Source organism: Ambystoma mexicanum, chromosome 9, assembly GCF_040938575.1.
Source record: "Ambystoma mexicanum isolate Mex_15411 chromosome 9, UKY_AmexF1_1, whole genome shotgun sequence".
In the NCBI taxonomy this organism is placed as follows: domain Eukaryota; kingdom Metazoa; phylum Chordata; class Amphibia; order Caudata; family Ambystomatidae; genus Ambystoma; species Ambystoma mexicanum.
In genome coordinates this window covers 1,277,836,024-1,277,849,301 of record NC_090931.1, presented here as the reverse complement: position 1 = coordinate 1,277,849,301, position 13,278 = coordinate 1,277,836,024, and the positions used below count along the sequence as shown (strand labels likewise).

The 13,278-nt window shown below is 43.2% G+C and overlaps 1 protein-coding gene across 1 annotated transcript in view; it reads left to right on the top strand.

Moving 5' to 3' along the window:
- The window catches only part of SCTR (secretin receptor), a 590,525-nt gene that overhangs the window by 214,131 nt on the left and 363,116 nt on the right, over positions 1-13,278 (top strand). The window lies entirely within an intron of this gene.

The window sequence follows — 13,278 nt, the reverse complement described above, 5'->3', positions numbered from 1 at the left end:
TTCAGGGTATATCATTTAGCTTTTTCAAGTCATTTTATTGTACCTTTTTTGATGGATCTGCCTGATAAATGGGTAATTGCTGAGGCAAGTATGTTGGGCCCGCTCCCTCCAAGAGCAATTCTCACGGCAACAAACAAGTCATGTAAGAAATCGCCTTTGACAGTTTTTCTGAGAGAAACGTGGAGACAGGTACATGAATTGTTGGGATCGGATGCTTCAAGGACTATTCATGCATCCATTTGGTTGAACCCGCTGATTTCTGTCGGGGGTAGGTCTTTATTCTGGCCGGATTGGTTTCTAGGTGGGGTTCTCTGGATTGATGATGTTCTGGTGGATGGTGAGTGGATTGGTGAGCGTGAGTTGCGAGCGAAGTTTCACATTGAGAATTTCAGATCTGACGACTTCAGGAAATTTAAAAGGTGTATAGGTGATGTGGCGGAGCAAGGAAGTTCAATGGTAAATCTCTTTCTTAAAGAAAGGGAGCCAGGTGGTTGTTCGATTGCTAGCTGGATATATAATTGTATTGTGTCTGCTCATAAGGAAAATTCTGATTTGAGAGATGAATGGGGAAGTAGATTGGGGTGTGAGATTTCACCCGAGATGTGGTTGGATATGTGTGCGAATATTAAACTGTGTGCTGTTGATCTGGTGGAACGGTCTAGACAGATTAAGATCCTCAATAGAGTGTTTTGGAGTCCGGAACGAATGTTTAAGATGGGGTTGTTGGACTCGGATGAATGCTGGTGTTGTGGGAATGGACAGGGAAGTTTGGAACATCTGCTGTGGGAATGTGTGCGTGTACGGGGATTTTGGTATGATGTTTGTTGTGCATGTCTGCGTGTTTTGAATCTGGATGTTGAATTGGATTTTGTGACAATGATTTTGGGAGATGGAGAATTGCTAGAGGATTCTCTGTGTCACGGAAAAGGTTTCTGCTCCGTGGTGCTAGTCTGGACAAAAAGTTGGTTCTGAGGGGCTGGAAATCACGGAATGCGCCAGCTCTTGATGATTGGATTGAGGGGATGTCTGCCCTTACATCCATGGAAAAAGTGTTTTTTAAGAGGCAAAGGAAGTTGAGACTGTACGGAAAGGTTTGGGATGACTTTCTGAATATTTACTAATTTATTGCTAGTTATGAATATATAATGTTCTGCTATTCTGTGTATTTTTTGCTGTGCTGTGTTAATTGTTCTGATTGATTCCTTGTTTATCTATATGTGAAAGTTTGTAAATAAATAAATAATTAAACATTTTTTTTAAAGATCCTCAGTTGCTTTTCTCTTATCACAAGTCTACAACAATTCACCTCTTGTTGGCAGACGTCGATATTCAAAAGAAAAAAAAAACATCTTCTGTATGTTCGTCTTAACAAAGGTCTCTGGATAACAAGTCCACTGCTCTTGGACTCCTTGAAGTTCTATGTCTCTCGGGCAGACTTGCCCATTTTCATTTCACATTCTTTACATAGGGCACTTGTGCACTGAGGTTTCCCAGGTTCCCATAACCTCACCAGCTTCCCCAGCTTGGATGCAAAGTGTTTATATTTAGCTTGACTATACTCAGATATGCCGCTTGCCCGTTTGGGTTTCTCAGGATCCCGTAACCTTGTCGGCTTTTGCAGCTTAGATGCAAAGAGTTTGTATCTCTTTCAATTGCCTGTTTGGGTTTCTCAGGCTCCTGTAACCTCATAGGCTCTCCATCCTTGCTTCACAGTATCTGTACCTCTCAACAGTAGTCTCTCTGTTGGAGCATTCGGTTCCCTGGTGCTGTTTCTCTCAGCAGCTAATATCCTTCAGGCATGGTGCTTTGGGATACAGGCTTTCCCCGGTGATCTGGTCTCGGCATTGGTTGCTGGGCCCCAGGCACACCACGGCTTTGTCGTGGTCATGCCACCAGAGGAAGCTGGCGCTTCCCCATCTCCTCCTCTCTCTCTGACTGTGGCTTCTTGGCCGGATGGGATGCCAGCCTTCGAGCATCTGGCTAGCATTAGGCTGGCTCAACATGTCACCACCAGATACATGGTCTAGCATTGCTCCATCCCTCGAAGATATCTCCTCCACAGAGGTTCGCCTCTGCGTACAAATCACTCTCCTCCCAGCGTAGTGGGTACCTCTCCACTCACAGTTTCTCCTGTGCTTAAATACATCATCACAGTCAAAAGGGGGCTGTTCTTCTTCGTTGACTCTGGCGCTCAGATGAAAGCAAGCATTACCTGATGACAAAGGGGGAGGGTGCTCACCTCCCTACCCCCAGCGGAGAAGGGACGCATACCCTGGATTCGTCACTGTATCCACAAACTAAAAGCAAATAAATCTGTGGCTCAGATAAAATACTAAATGAGATGCTCAAACATAGCTCATTCCAAATCCAAAAAGCACTATTGAATAATTCTACAACTGGAGCACTTCACAGACACCTGGCCCGAAGAGCTCATTGCTCTCTTCTCTAAAGGTGGTGACACCCATGCACCCAAGCAACTACAAGGGAATCTGTTTAAACAGTAACCTCAGCAAACTATTTTGCAGCCTTATAAAATACTGAACTTCCTAATCAACAGTAACATCTTACATAAGAATCAGATCGGATTCCTAACCAAACACCAACTCATAGACCATACCTTCACCCTGACGTCCCTCATCAGCAAATATGTAAAGAACATAAACCGCAGGAAAATAATAGCTTGTTTTATAGATTTGCAAACAGTGTTTGATTCGATCTGCCACCCAGCACTAAACCTTAACGTATTACATGCTGGACTAGGGAGGGAGACTTACAACTCAATCAGTTGTAAGGTGGAGATTAACATTATGCAAACCGGTCCCTTTTTTATCAGAAATGAGAAGTGAAAATAGGGTGCAACCTCAGACCAACACTGGTCAATCTCTATTTCAGTAACCTGTCTATGTCGCTAGAGGTGTTCCAGACCGGTAGTCTGAGAATGAATGACTCAGAAATAAAGTGCCTGGTATATGCAGATGACCTGGTCATACTGCCACCAAGCAAGCAAGGCCTCCAATACAATATTACCCCACTCGAAGAATAGTGCAAGACCTGGACCCAGAAGTGGAACTAAAAAAAACAAAATCATGGTATTCCAGAATAAAACAAAAACAGCAGCACCAAATTGAAACCATTCATTATTAGCTCAAAGATTCAGCACATTACAGACTACACTTACATATTGATTGATTGATATTTTATTTCTATCGCGCTCGTACACAAGTGTTTCAGATAGGTCTCAGGAAAAGTGTATCAGGGAGTTAAAAACGGGCAATAAAAAAACTTTTTAAAAAGTCCTCTGTGCATTTTATGCCATCATGAAGCAACTGTCATACTTCAGTCCACCTGTAAAATGAATGCTAAAGCTTATTGATATCAGCAATAACCGCGTTCTATTTTACTGGTGTTAGGTGTGGGATCCAATACTAAAAAAGAGTTTGCAGAATGGGAGAAATCTCCCACAGAAATGTTGCAACTCTAGCTCTGCCAACAGGTAATAGGTGTGCATAGAAAATGCCTGTAACCATGTGTGCAGAGCAGATCTGGGAAGATTATCCCTGCTGCTCCAGATTCAAAGGTCTGGTGCCATATCAAGAGCAGTAACCCACACTCCCTCCACTAGCTGGCATGGCAAGGTCAAACAGAAAAACCTTAAAAACAATTCCTTGATCAATATATTACACAATGTGGGTCATTCAGCAGCAATGACCCACAGTTTGACAGCATAAGAACCAAATGATAAGAGAAACCTGGTCAAGGGCTTAAAGCAGACCCCAAAGAAACAATTCACAACGTGCTGGAGAGCAGAACTAGGACCGTAAAACAAGCTAGAATGCTGCCTGTCATTGGGGCAAGACTTTAAACTTGCAGATTACATAAGGTTTGTAAGTAGAAACCCAGGAAAAAACATACTAAGCACAGACTCAATGACCAAGATCAGGATTCAGAGACTGACTGACACAGTTCAAACAAAAAGCTCAGGTATGAAAGAATCTATCAGCAATGTGAATTAGAAGTAGATAATGAGAGACACTTTCTCCTGCACTGTCCTGCATACGAAGACAGCCAAGGCACCTATTTTCGCATATTTTGCGAGAAAAGTCTTTGCAAGTAAAACTGGAGAAGACTGAAGGAGATCTTCTTTGTGGGTATATTAAAGGGATTGTGAACTTAGGCTGGTGCATGTATGCCTGACTGCCGTCCTAACAGCCCCTCCATACACTCAAATTGGGTCAGGTTGGGGTACAGTGCCACAGCATTTATGAAGGGGTATAAGCGGAAGTCAGCATGGCTCATGTGAGTTTTCTGAGGAGGTTGGTTTCAATTTGGGTATGGTGAGTCACCAAGGCTCCGGATAAATGTATATCTCCATACATGCAGGAGTGGCTGGCTTTCTTCAACACCCATTTTAGAGGTTATTGACAGGTGACGACTCTGGTTAGAATGGTGCTATATCTTAATCTCAAAATGATATACTGTGCATCCAATGTTCTCCTATGGATGGATTGACATGTTGTGTTTTTAAGTTTCATGTTGATGGTTGATTGAGCTGGAAATGCCAATACCCATGTGGGGCTAAACCTCATCCAGGCGTGTTTTTTTCAATCGTTTTTTGACTAGTTTGTGCTATTCGTGTGGGTTTATCGTGTGCATTCTGTGCCCTTCCACATTGTTTTCTGAACTGGCCTGCATCTGGAGGGTGCAGTCCCTGAGGTGTAGCCCTTTGTTTCTGGCTTTCTTCCTGTCCCTGCCCTCCCCCTTGCAATTGGTTTGAACAGTCAGGTGTCTATATGCCTCTGTTCCTGGCAGCCATTTCCACTTGCCTGTTGGACTGCAATCTAGAAACATCCTTTATGAAAACCACTTGAGGAGCAGTTTTAGGGGCTGGTCGATGCTCAGTGAGTAGTTGTACATTGATTTGAATCTATATTTGGCATGTTTCATGTGCTCCTGTGGAGGGGTTTGTGTGTTTTTGTCAATCGTTTTTTGACTAGTTTGTGCTATTCTGATGGGTTTATCTTGTGCTTTCCTTGGCCTTCAACCCTGTTTTCTGAGCTGGCCTGCATTTGTTTCTGGCCTTCTTCCTGTCCACGCCCTCCCCCTTGTAATTGGCTTGAACAGTCAGCTGTCTCTCAGCCTCTGTTCCTGGCAGCCATTTCCACTTGCCTTCCAGAGTTTTTAAAATGTTTCTGCCGTACCTGTGTGACCTCTGTCCTGGCCCTTCCCTACCACGCCCTTTGCCCATGATTGGCTGTTGCCCTCCAGGAGGTAGGCTCTTAACCACACCCCCTAGGGCAGCCCACAGCCTGTGCAGCCCCTTCGACTAAGGGCCTCAAGGCAAAGGGCAGCTCCCAAAGAAGCAGCTCTAGACCGTGTTTGTCCGTGTTCGCCTGAGAAGCCAGTAGCCAGCCGTCAACCAGCAGTGACTGACAAGAGAAGTGTGGTCTGGGTGGGAGTACAGCAATGACTGTACGCCACAAAGCCCTGTCTATCTTATTACCTACACAACATAGCATACCAAAATCAGGCAGCTAGTAAAGAATACTCCAATCACTGCTGTGTACCAACTGTTCAATGGTGTTATTTACTGTTGCGTTCCATAAATAGTTGTTCACACTCTGTCCAGGTGAAGTTTAGCCATGCGCCAAAATCAGATAGAAGAACTGTGGAGATTAGCATTGCTTCATATCTCGACAGAACTGTAACATCATATTTGAACAGAATTGTGAATATTGGCTTGCGTCACTCTTAGACAGAATTGTAATACTAGCTCACGTCACATCTAGTCAGAATTGTGAAGACTAGCATTACGTCATATCTAGACAGAACTATAATACTAGCCTACGTCATATCTAGACAGAACTGTGAAGATTAGCATTGCATCATATCTAGACAACTGTAATACTAGCTTGCATCATAGATAGAACTGTGAAGATAATCTTGCGTCACATCTAGATAGAATTGTGAAGATTAACATGCATGAAATCTAGATAGAATTGTGGAGATTAGCATGACTTGCATGTAGATAGAATTTTGGAGATTAGCATGTGTCACATCTAAATAGAATTGTGGAGATTAGCATGACTGGCATCTAGATAGAATTTTGGAGATTAGCATGCAACAGACCTAGATAGAATTTTGGAGATTAGCATGCATCACATATAGATAGAATTTTGGAGTTAGAAATTTGGAGATAACCAGAGACAGTCATTCATGCCATTATGCTCACTCTCCTCTTTACATCAACAGACAATAGAATGCAGTTACAGCCCTCGATCAATTTGGCCTAGCTGCACACATACCTGTATCGCTCATAAAACGCATCAACAGCCTGGTAGGACGCTTCTTTACCCCACAAAGAAAATCACCTGGCGGCACACGTATTCTCCTACACATGACTCACAGAGGCAAGAATGCAAACTCAGAAACCTCCCTCCCTGCGGCACACATTACACTGATCTCTCACATCCTCCGCACCACACTTAGCATTAGAATGCTCACATACCAAGTGCACCCAAACACTATATGCTACACTACTCTTTCAACTGATACGGACCGCGGTTCCCAAGGGCGTTCAACCAACAGAACTTTGAAATCATACCAATGGTACATAAAGCACTATACAAATGCAGTATAACATAACAACATTAACATAACAGGTGTCTTGTGTTTATTATAACTAGATAACTCAGCCCAACTCCTGTTAATGCCCTGGCATTTCGAAGGTTGCCTAACATGCATTTTCTCTTCACAGCTGCTGTGGGGAGGGAGGAGTTTGTGTAGTAGCCCCTGTCTTGCCTGGGGGCAATTTAATTTTGGCTACAAAGAGGTAGAGAGAATACATGGATGGGAGACTGAAGGAAGTCCCGAAGGATAGGCACACTATCAGCCGGAAGAGATTGAGTTCATGAGTGATGGATGTATGGTCACATGGCAATGCATTGATGAAGACAGGAGGAGGTGAAGGACAGGGAGAGCAGAGGAGAGAAGGTGGGGAATACAGAAGAGATTCCCTTAGGTACAAGACCTCTGCGGCTCATCGAGGAGGCAGTGGAGGACTGGATTCGGAGAACTATAGGCAGGAATCCAAATGAGAGAGGTGGCAAGATCAACCTAACATCAGCTCCACGGAGGTTCATCTGCATAAACTGCATTGGAAGATTTGGAGTCTGCTACAGTACCACTAAGCCCTGATCCAGTGCCTTAGGAAGCCAATTGGCCAACTCTGGGGCTCAGCCTGGTGCTATCCAGTCACAACTGTTGCAGGGCTTGTGGCCTAGCATTCAATGCAAGTTAAGGCCCTGGTCCAGGTGAGAGACGTCTACCCATGAGTTAATTAGAAGAGACATGGAACCTCAGTAGAAAGAAAGAAGAACTAAGAAGGAATTACAGGAACAGTTAAATCCCACATACTGTGAGTCATTGAGAGACTTACTAGAGAAGAGACTTTCCCCTTTCTGGATTGAAAATTGCAAACCCTGAGATCTTGTTGAACCAAAAGACTTTGTTGAGCCTAGAACTGTACTGAAATCCATGACTTTGATATTTCCCAAAGACAACTTTTTTGTTATTATTACTTAAGTGGAGACAACCTTTGATAAGATATATTGTTCAAATTGGACCACTATTGGGTAAAGGAGGAGCAAAGGACAAAAGGAAATAGAAATGTGTAACTATGGTGATGGTTCCTACTGGTTCCATCGACAGCCAAACCATTGACAACCAGACCATTGACAAAAAAAAGCATCTAAAGAAAACCCATCGAATGCATTTTTTTTAATGGGGGATTCCCCTCCCAACTCCCCTTTTTTTAAACATTAAAACACATTTTTACTACACTAAACCCTTTACCATTTAAAAAAATGCATTCGATGGGGTTTTTTTTCGATGCATTTTTTTCAATGGTATGGTCTGTCGATGCTTTGGATTCGATGCAATGACCGGATACCATGGTGATCCATACCTGAATTCCCTCAATAACACTTTTTTCCACTCCTATTTATGAGCCTGTGTGGTGTTAATCACCCTTTGGCTTTGTGACAGTTTTGACATCTGGACCGAGGTAAGCATCCAGTATGGCAGAACATTAAAACATGCCAAGAGTGCATAGAAAACAGTATTAGCACTTACACATGTTACTGGAAAGACATCTTTGTAACGTTAAAGCAGCACCTTCTTCTCCCTGTGGACAAGAGGAGAAAAGATGCTTATCTTTTTATTGTTTGTGAACAGTATGATTCGCTGACTTTGTTATTTGGGAATGGGGGCTACCTCCTCATTTTTGTAGCCTCACTGCACGTGGTCAAGTAAAAAGAAAATAGTGGGTATGGTTGTAAGTGGCATAGGAGGGTAGGCAGGTGAGAAACCGAAAGCGTTGAAGAGTGCAGGCCGGAAGTACCCGAATCCTGAGGGCTGCTCTGATTCTAAAGGTTAGGTATGTTTATAATCCAGACGGGAGGGCACAAGAGCTGATAGATTACAGCACTGGGATTCTGGGTTAGCCGCTGTATTGGTTGGGTTGTGTGATAGATCAGAAGACGTGCTTTGGAATAGCTCTTTTAATCGTGTTGTGATACTGGTAGTGTAAGGCGTGTAAGGTGGTAGACGATTAGGGGGTAATTCGATTATTTGGGAGAAGAGGGTTGCAGACAGACCTGTGTACATGTAATGAGGGTCAGAAATGCATTGGGTACCAAGCAGGAGCAGGACGGCGTGGCATCATCCAGGAGCAGAATCGTGGTGGAGAGGATAAGTAAAGTGGGGCACCACCCTGGGTCATAGTGGGAACATACAAGTTTTAGGAATAATCCATGCACAAAACAATGAGCAACGCTGAGAAGTATACACTTCGGTAACATTTAGCCTGGTCAAGCAGGGAGCAAAATACAGGGGGTCGACAATTGATGCAGTTGGGCAGCAGTAGATCTAAGGAAACCAGGGAGGAAAATGCACAGGGGAAATAATGTGGCAGGGCAAATCAGAGCACAAACATAGTGGGCGATAATAAATACAATGGCAATAGTTATTTAAGTCCTCTCGCTTACTGCCACTGCCACTTGGTTCCATGTCCTTACCACAGGATACAAGTGATGGTAGGGTGGTGTTAATCCCCATTCTTCCACAGTACTCCATGGGGTTTTTAACTGTATTACTGCTAGTGGTAATTCCACTGTGGTAATTCCACTGATTTTTTTTACCTGTAAGTGGCAGATTTACATCCAGCAAGATGAATTCAAAGCAACCTTAAGAAGGTTCACAGAAAGACGGTACTGTGGCGAGTCAGAAAAAGAATGTGGACGCTCAGAGGACATGTGGTCCCTGCCTATGTTACTAACTAAAGTGCTCGTCAGACAGTAGTGAATGTCCAAAGGAATAAGTCAGCTGTCCAAAACTAACATAATTGACCCAACCACTATGAAAAGTATTATGTAAAGAGAATGACTCCCTTCTCCTGAGGGTACTTCTCGTACCAGTTTATAGGATTGTTTATTAATGCATAATCCTCAAATAGTCTCTCGTGACTTCTTGGATCAGTCTCTGTAACTCTTCAAATCGACTACTGCATTTCCCTCATCCTTGGGAGGCCCTTTTGGGATCTTTTATAAGATGTATATTCCTGGTTGCTGGTTTCAGTGTATCCTTGGAAAGTGCTATTGCTCTGGTAGGCTTCCCCTCCTGGACAATTATAGTCCAGCTTGCTTTGCTCTACTTGACTTTATATATGGTTCATTTAAATAGTTCCTCTGAACTCTGGCTTATAATGTTCTCTCTCTTTGATATTATGTTCTTCTTGTACAGAATATCGAGTTGCTTTCTGCTTTTGCCAGGGTATTGGTATCCACTGCTCTTCTCTCTCAGTGGGCCTCATTATGAGACCGGCAGTAGCTGTGCCGGTAAAACCGTCACGGCTGCCGCCGGTATAATTTTGTTTCCGGAACCCGGGAATGGGCAATTAGCGGGTCATTACACCCCCGCTGGACGCGGTAATTACCCATTCCCGGTCACCGGAAAAGATTACTCCCCATTCCCATTTGAGTCCCATTGGACTCAAATGGGAATGCGGAGGCCGGATGCACTGGCTCCATTTGTGAATGGTGCTAGTCCATCCGACATGGTCTGCTTGCGGGTGTCAGTCCGCCCACCAGGTCAGACCTGGCGGGTGTAAAGGCAGCCGCGAGCAGAACCTGTAGTTTGCCGGTCCGGTAGTAACGGTACCGGCAAGCTTACAGGTACCATTGTAACTGTACCGGCAAACTCATAATGAGTCCCGGTATTCAGATGTCTAGTAATTCTTTCTCTTATATCACAACATTTTAGGTTCATTGGGTTCAAATTTATCTTTGCCTCTTTCCCTCTTTTACCAGGTTATTTTTATCCACTGTTCTTTTCTATCAGTATTCGGATTTTCAATAATTCTTTCTCTTCTATCACAACATTTTAACTAAATTTGCTTCAAGGTTAACTTTGTATAATGACTTCTAATGAGATGAGTTCCTTTCATGGTATAATGATTCCCTTGGGGCCTCCGGTGATTTCTGTTCACCCTGTTACCTTCAACTGTGAAGGAGAACGTCTTCGGGAGCCTTGTCCCTCTGGGTTCTCCTCCCTTGTCCCGAACCGCCCATCGCCTTAGTTAGTCAGTGCTTTCCTCCGCACAGTGTCCCTTCTCCTTGCAGTGTCCCGTTGTTCCAGTGAGTGACCAGACATCTTGTGGCTCTCTACTTGCAGTGTTATCAGCAATGGTTTCCAGACTGGCTGTCCAACAGAGATCCTCCTTTGTGGTGGCACCACCACCTTCCTCCGGGCTCCTGCCCTGTCGGCTTCTCCTACTTTGGGTTCGCTGCGGCTCTGGCATCCCGCTCTTCAATATCAAGCGAGCTTGAAACTTGCTGGCTTCCTGGCGTCTGCCTTCTCCAGGTGTTAAGCAGCTCAGGGCCTTCCCAGGCATGAGTATGCGTTCCCCTCGCTTGGCAAGTGAACACTATTCAACATACTCATCCCAGTGGATTGGATATTTTGATTTAAAGGGACGTGTTCTTTTTCTATGTGATAATAACAACTATTCGGGGTTTCTTCGTCCCAGTCTTGGTATTTAAAGGTTTCTGGTATTTTACAGCATCCCATGAAGGCCACAGTGTGCACAGCTTTAGGGAGTTCCTCACAGGAATGGAAGTACTTGTTTGTCCCTTAAGGGGGAGTCTCTCCCAGTGAGGTCCCACTTGCCTTGATCCCGCGGGAGTGTATTATGGAGAGGGCTAACCTTCCTAGCTTCACAGGGTGTGGCTCTCCCTTTGGGAGAAGAGGTGAATTCCCTAGATTTCTCACAGTACCCACAAACTGAACTTACTGAAGCTAGCATCAAGGTGGATAACATCACCAGGGAATCTCTTCTGCAAGCTTCTTCTAAGACATTTCAACCAAATTTGGTATATGTCTCGAGATAATGCGTCCAGAGTGACAAAATCAAAATAAATCACCAAAAAACACTGGAATATCGTGCAACTTGATAGACTGATGAACTAACTGTTTACTACCTTTCAAGTGTTTTCATATAAGAGGAGTAACAACCTTAGAGATTTACTAGTGGATACCAAAGACACTAAGGGCCCGAATCATGGAACGTTTTCCTATGGGATCGCGCCATTATAAAACACTTCCATGAATCAGGCCCATAACCTATTAGAGTTGACATCAAGGGAAAGGCAACTAGCCAGGGATTTTGCCACTTGCAACACTAGTCATGTAGTTTACAGTATCAGCTGCTCGTGCAGAATCTATGTGGGTCAGACTAGCAGAATAGGCCGAATATGCTGGAATGAGCACAGATGTAATGTTAGAACCAGCAACAGTAATTCACCAGTAGCTAGACATTTTCATGAGAAGGAAAATTAGATTGCACAGATGAGGTTCCAAATATTTGAAGTAATTGACCCAAAGAAACTCAACATTTCCATGACTACCAAATGACTACTAAAGTATTACAGAAAGGAGTATTCTGGATTAGTAGACTGGTTTTCCCTAGTGTCACGAATGAAGAGCCACATTTGTACTGCTATATTTAACTACTTCTAGCAATGTCACAGTTATGAGAGAGGCAGAACATTAATGGTGCTCAATGTTCTTAGATTCGACTTTGTTACATAGATGAATACCGTATATTGAACGTTCTTATGCTATGCCAAGTCAATACAGAACATTATGGTCATTAAGTCTTTGTGTTCAAAAGTTCTGGTTTGTCATTAAATTGTCTGTATTACACTACGTAAAGGTTTTTTAACATTTAATCATATGGATCTTTGAAAAGAGGAGTACTTGTGACTACATTTGCAGCAGCATTGTATATTAACGTATGGAATATGTTTATGTCATGTCAAGGACATTCAGAACAACATGGTTATTATACTTTTGTCATTGCTTCTAGCAGTTTATCATTACACTGCATGTATCACATTATGTCGAGGTGCTTTCTGCATGGATGTTTTAGAAGATGTACGTTATCGTTGTTAAAAACCTGACGTGAGATTGTGCTTATACTGGACCTGTTTGAACAGTACATTGTTTGATTATTTGTCACTTACTTTCATATGTACCTCGAGACAATAATGATTTAGTTTAACTCCATTATATGCAAAGGTTTTTCACTTTGAATTCATAATGAGATTCATACATTATATTGTGATGAACTGAAGAGTGTACATGAGTCAAAGAACAATACGGTACGTCTCTACTATGATTTAATTGTTATCATCATTAGAAGAATTTCAAGGTTGGTTCTCGACACGGGATGAAGGGACGACATGGAATGTGTTGCTTGCCTCGTGCTATGATGTCATCGCATCCTGACGTGGTGATGTCATCCTGCGATGACGCGCACACATTTCTGGCATCTGTTAGTATTAATGCACTAACATATGGCTTACTATTTGCAGCCATCCTTTTGTTACTTTAGGACAAGGAGCAAGACTCTTTTTGGTAGGTTCCAACATTCCAACATATTGAATCTTCTAGGGTCAGCCTACAAGAACCAGTGATTTAAAAGGTAGTACATACTGGGCATGTACTACCTTTTCTTTCTCACCTTTCTCTTTATAAACATAGCATAGTTGAGCCAGGGTGAGCCCATTGTCTGCTCATTTCTACCTTGAGCAAAACAAAAGAGGTGATTGCTGGAAGGTTAAGAACCAATCTTAACCTCTGGCATTTCTCTGGGCAACCCTCCAGACCATCATTCTTCATTCTGCCAAACCATTACAAAAGGGGAAAGACCATATGCAAATC